Below are 6601 nucleotides of genomic sequence, written 5' to 3' on the forward strand. Positions count from 1 at the left end.
CTAAGTGAAAGAAGCCAATCTGAAAATGCTGCACACTGCGTGACTCCAACTATAAGACATCGTGGAAAAGGCAAAACTACGAGAGTACAAAGACCAGTGGTTTCCAAGGGTTTGAGAAGGAGGAATGAATAGGCAAAACACAGAGGATTTTTAGGACAGTGGGACTTTTATTTATATATTATATTACATATTACATATAAAAGCATATTTATATATTAGTGGGACTAGTATTTTAATATTATTCTCTGTGTTACTGTAATGGTAGATACATGTCATTACGGGCTTTTCTCAAAACCCATAGAATATACGGTACAAAGAGTGAACTCCAATAACAGTGCATCAATATTGGCTCATCAATTGTAACAAATGTTTCACACTAATGCGAGATGTTAATAACAAGGAAAACTGCAGGTGTTGGGGGGAGGTGAAGAGATGTACAGGGATTCGCTGAACTTTCATTCGAGTTTTCTGTAAACACAGAACTAAAAAATGGGCCGGGTGCAGTGGCTCACGCCTGTGAGCACTTTGGGAGGCTGAGGCGGGTGGATCACCTGAAGTCAGGAGTTCAAGACCAGCCTGACCAACATGGTGAAACCCCATCTCTACTAAAAATACAAAATTAGCCGGGCATGGTGGCTTGCACCTATAATCCCAACTACTTGGGAGGCTGAGGTAGAAGAATCGCTTGAACCTGGGAGGAGGAGGTTGCAGTGAGCCAAGATCATGCCAATGCACTCTAGACTGAGTGACAGAGTGAAAGTCATTCTCGGAAAAAAAAAAATGAAGTCTTTTATTTTATTATTTTATTTTAATTTTATTTTTTTGAGACAGAGTCTCACTCTTGTCACCCAGGCTGGAGTGCAGTGGCACGATCTCGGCTCACTCCAACCTCTGCCTCTTGGATTCAAGCAATTCTCCTGCCTCAGCCTCCCAAGTAGCTGGGATTACAGGCGCCCACCACCACCCCCGGGTAAATTTTTGTACTTTTAGTAGAGATGGGGTTTCACCATGTTGGCCAGTCTGGTTTCGAACTCCTGACCTCAAGTGATCTGCCCACCTCAGCCTCCCAAAGTGCTGGGATTACAGGCGTGAGTCACCGCACCTGGCCTATTAATTAAAAAAAAAAAAATTAAAGCTCTTACAGCCCTTAAATGTATGTACACTTACAGTGGGGTTTTCTTTGCTTATTCCTGTCTCATCTCCTAGACAGTGACTCGGTGCATCAATTGACAGCCCAGGGCTTGGTGCCTGGGCAGCTTTTATTATGCGGTAAGGGGGTATAACTGTGCCACTCTTATGCTTAAAATGCAGGAGTAAATTCCAAGCCCATTACCGTGCTGCATAAAGGCTGTCCTGATCTGAGGCTACCTTAGCTGTTAACACATACAACTCCCTCGGGTGATCTTGGGTCCGGACCCGCCACCTGGGACCCCAGAGGGAGGAAGTTTTCAATGCTCTTTAAAGCCTTCCAATTCTATTAAAGATAAAGGCTCCATCTGAGACTAGTAAGTCTTTAACACCCCTCTAATGCTTGCAAAGCTTCCTTTTGTCCTGTCCCTACCAGACTTCGGCTTAGAGCTGGTTCCTCATGGTATTGTTCCTTGAATTGTTGCTTGAATTCATTGTTATGCCACTTCTATTAATGGAATATAATACTGGTTTTCCATTCATGGTAATAACATTAAGCTTCCTTCTTAAATCAGCTCATTCATGGTTTTAAAAAAGTAAGTCGAATTAAAGAAAAATGTTAAAAGATAGTGTCGGCTGTGACAGATTGCATGTGGATGTCTGAAGTTTAAGAAACACGACATGAATTCTAAGAGTCTTTGGAGCAATGACGTGATGATTCGGTTTTCAAGCTGAAATATATTTATCACAGGGTTATTTATGATGCAATAATAATAATAATAATAACAATGAAAGCAACTCAAATGTTTATCCCATAGGAAGGGTGACCATATAATTTTTCATCCAGAACTCTTCCAAAAGTGAATGAGGTGCTATTAATAATGACACCAGAGGAAAGGCACAACCTTGGAACATTCTAGGCAAACCATCATGTTCATTAGGAAATGCTGAAGTAAACCATGGTATATCCACTTTGTAAACTATTGTGATTATGCAGATTTATAATTGACACTTATAATGATTGCATAAAAATGCTTAAGACATTATAATGTTAAACAAGAAAGGCATATCATCCAGTGTTCGGAGACACACCGAAGAACCACCCTGGGAGAGTATATGTTAAAATATTAATCATAGCTAACTCTGAGAGGTGAGATCAAGGATTATATTTTTTTTCTTTGTTGGAGACATGTATAAATGTGTATACCTCAGCTTGTTCTAGAAAACTCCTATTCGACACACCTGACCATGCCACCTCTCTTGAACTTCTCCACATCCTTCTTTTGTTCCTGAGACAAAGTCCACACATCATGACCACGGCCTAGAGGTCTTGTGTGATCAAGCTCCCTGCTGTGTCTCTGCCCAGCCATCAAAGCCCTCCCTGCACTCACCCCCACTCACACCAGCTCTGTCCTGCCCCTCTGCAGGTCTCAGTCACCTCCTCAGGAATCCTCAGCCCTTGCCAGACCAGGTCTCTGCTCCTGACACCTGCATCAACCTTTGCTGTTCAGTCTTCCCAAAGTAACTCTTTTTATTTTCCAAAGTTCTTTGCTCTGCGAGGTCTTTCCTGCTGAACTGCAAACTCCTTGAGCACAGAGGTCATGCGTTCATCTCCAAGTTATCCCCATTAATGCGTTAATCCTCACTGTGCCTTGGCCCGGGCAGGGGCTCCGTAAATGATCTTATCTGAACCTCTGACTGTTGATCAATTTCATGGGAAACTTCTTGATGCATTTCTTGGTTTTACCAAGGTTCCTAAATGGACAACAGATACTGTTGCAATCTGTAAAATCAGTGAGGACCTTGAATAGCAACATTCCCCAGTGGATTAAAATACAATTGGATCTGCCAGACTTGGATTTATACACTTTCCAATGATCTGTCTTTTATGTAAAGCAAGCCCCAATTCAGAGATTTTTCTCCCCGAAAGCTCAAACTATGAGGCTCCATTTTTCAAGGCTGAGACGGGAGTGGGGAGAGGAGGGCTCCAGGCTGGCTTCTGCAGACTAGTTTCTTAAATGCCATCCACCACTACCACTGGCAGTGTCTGAGAGTCCTGATACCTGTGGCTGTGTATTAAGGAGAGAACACTGTGACTGGGGCTTTGATCTCAAGAAAGAAAAGCTCCCATGTCACTCCTGGTAACTCCGTCTCTCATGTTCACTTTGGAGAGTGCCATTCGCTGACAGGGACGCAGAATGTTCCCTTGTGCTCCCTGCAGCCTGCTCTTTATACAATGGCCAGCGCGTCCCTTTAAATCTGGGTCAGATCATGCCCCTCCTGTGCTGAAAATCCTCCAGTGGCTCCCATCTCACCATGGGTCAAAAGTCAACATCCATGGCCCATAAGTGAGGCATCAATACTATACATGATCCAAACCAGGATACTTTGAGAGTAAAAGCAGCTCCACAGTCACACGGGGTGACAGTGTAAACTGGGATGGCGCAAGGTGCGGGACGCCCTCCACCATCTGGTCTCTTCCACTTCGGCACCCTGATTCCCGCCCTCTGCTCTTACTTGTTGCCTTAGCTTCTTACTCTTCGGTACAGAAACAGCCACAAATCCTTCTCGAGGCCTTTGCATTTGCTGCTCCCTCTTCCTGGGAGGCTATTTCCCTCACTCCCTTGCCCAGACACCCACAGGCTTACCTGCTGCACATCTCTGGTCGAATGTCACCTGCCAGAGAGCCTTTGTGCCCTCTCTGAGTGACAGCCTCCCTGCCCCTGTCACTTGCATCCCTCACCCTGTATTTTCCTTCACAGCACTAGCAAGCGCCTGCAACCTGGAGACCCTTGTTCATTTGTAAGCGACTGGTCTCCCTTGTTAGAAAGTGAGCCCCAGGAAGTACCAACTTTGCTTAATCACTGCTGAATCTCCCACCGCTAGCCCAGCGCAGGGCACACAACAGTGGCTTAGTAAATGTTCAACAAAGATTGGAGGAATATGGGAGGGGAAGTCATTAACCCTGACTATGCAACAACTTTGGGTCAGACACTGTCCCTGTGTCTTATCACGTGACCTCCCTCTATTCATCAGGGCAGAAACCATCACCCCCATTTTGGATGAGGCAACTGAGGCCTTGTTGATTAGTTGACTGACAGGTACAGAGCAGGTGTTATGTGTCAGCTCCTGAAAGGACGAAAGACATTACCATATTTCACCATCATTTTCTCTACCAAAGAGAAAACTCTTTGGGGGAGGCCACAGCCCACCTCCAGTGACTGGTTAGCAGAGCTGGGACCATCCTCACATCCCCAGGTAAGACTCTCACTCCAGTGCTCCTTCTTCAAGTCCAGACAGAGCATGGATCTTACCAAGAACCAGAAAGCCCTTTCTGATTTCCTAAACCTGAGGACAGGCCTGTAGGAGCTCACCAGGTGTAACTGGGATTTAAGAGTGAGACAGATGCACATTTTCAGAAGGCACACTTCATGTCAAAGGTGATGAAGGATGAGGGGAGCCCTGGGAACAAAGAATAATGGGGCTTGGTGTAAGTTAGACAGAGACAAGACAAATCATGAGGGAATGCAACATAGATGCAGATTTACATATTAGAGGGCCGATTATAAATCTTTGTTATAAATCTGCATAGCTAATGGGAGGCGGCACGGAGCCAGCACATGAATCAAGAATGCTGAGATGACATCTATTACGGAACCATTGTTCCTGACACTGTCGTGGGGATTTTTGTTGTTTTCACTTTGGGGCCTTTAATTAACAGACAAGCCCCATGGCTGGGCTCATTTGTGTGAAGGGCTTGGAGCTGGGGGTGGGGGCGGGGTGATCCGAATCCGAGGGATCATAATGATTGTCGTGATCATTATGACAAGACTTTCCTCGCTAGTGATGGTGTACGGCGTTGTCGTGGAAACCGTGTGCTTATTAGTAACGTGCTCTTTTAAGGTTACCGGGATGTTGGAATCCCTTAACCAATGCCTGCTCTGTGATCACTGCACAGTGGCCTTTGTAGCATGGACAAAGAACCAGTAATCCACAAGGCCTTCAATGTTTTTATTCCAAATCTAACTCTGGCTTGCTCCACATCCCCCACAAACAGCCTATTAAAATGATCTCCTTGAGCCCTCTGGGTGCTGGAAATGTTCTATGGTGTGATCTGAGTGGTGACCACACAGGTGTATGCAAATGTGAGGCTCCATTGAATGCCACACTTAAGCACACTTTTATAGCACATATGTTACAGCTCTATTAAAAAAATTAATTTCACCCTTTTCTTACCACCAGCATAGTTTTGTCCCCTCACTCAGGTGACATCAGAAATACCATAATCAGAGGCACACCCCTTTAAGAGGAAGCAACAATGTGAAAATAGCATGCGGGTATAACCCAAAGCTTCTACCAGTCATCTTAAAAGCACATAGAGCCTTAGAATGAACCCAACACAGAGCAGAAGAGAGCCTAGTGATGCAGAGATTGTGATATCCTTATTGAGTCCCTTGATCAAACTCTACCTGAAGCTAAATATCCCTCGGTTTTTCATTTATGTGAACCAACAAATTACTTGGGCTTTTTGTTGTTGTTGTTTATTTGTTTAACCCATTTGAGATAGTTAGGAATCATAAACCTCTTACGTATCAGGTGCACTTCATATTACTGAATATATTACTGAACCCAGTGAAATCACTATTTTTCTCTCCATTTGACAGACTGGAAACTGAGGCACAGTGGCATTCAGGGACTTGTTCAGAGTCACCCAGGGAAGCAGAATCTGAAGCCAGTTCTCTGTGGCTCCTACCATGCTTTTTCCTTCTTATGACCACGTGAAATCGGTCCAGAAAAGAAAGTCCAGAACAACAGTGTTCTGCAGTCCATAGCATAAGGGGAAAAGTACTAAAAATGAAAAAAAAGTATTTCCCATAAAAAAAGGTTTAGAAAGAACTCACAAAATAGTGGTGAGAGGGTGATGTGTCTTATCCTAAACATGTTATTGTTTGTTTTACTCAGTACTTTAAAAAAATTACCTGCCTAGAGATTGAAAAACAGAGATGTCACATGCATATTGAGCAATCTCTGCAGTCTCTTGGAAATCAGAGAAGGTTTTGCCATTCTAGGGCCACATTTCCCACAGCATATACTCTCCAACTGGCCCCAAACCCCACCAGCTCCCCTTACTCACTGGCATCCACCTACGCTGTGTCAGAATTGATGCACTGATAATAAACTTTAATCTGCTTGAACACTTTTGTTGACTTGGATTCCATAACATATTCCTACTCTATACCCTAGGAGGTCTAGCATTCACTTGCTCTCCTACTGGGATCCATGCTCCATTTTCTTCTTGAGAACCACCCACTTCCTTCCCCACTATTTCGAGTGGGGTTGAATCCATCCCTGGCTCTAGTGATGTCCATGTGATTCAGTTCTAATCAAACAGAGCATCACATCCATCTGTCCACAATGACTGGCATGAGGTCAGGATGGGACACATGACCCAATTCAAGCCAATAAGATGTCA

Source organism: Pan troglodytes, chromosome 21 (assembly GCF_028858775.2).
Source record: "Pan troglodytes isolate AG18354 chromosome 21, NHGRI_mPanTro3-v2.0_pri, whole genome shotgun sequence".
Taxonomy (NCBI): Eukaryota; Metazoa; Chordata; class Mammalia; order Primates; family Hominidae; genus Pan; species Pan troglodytes.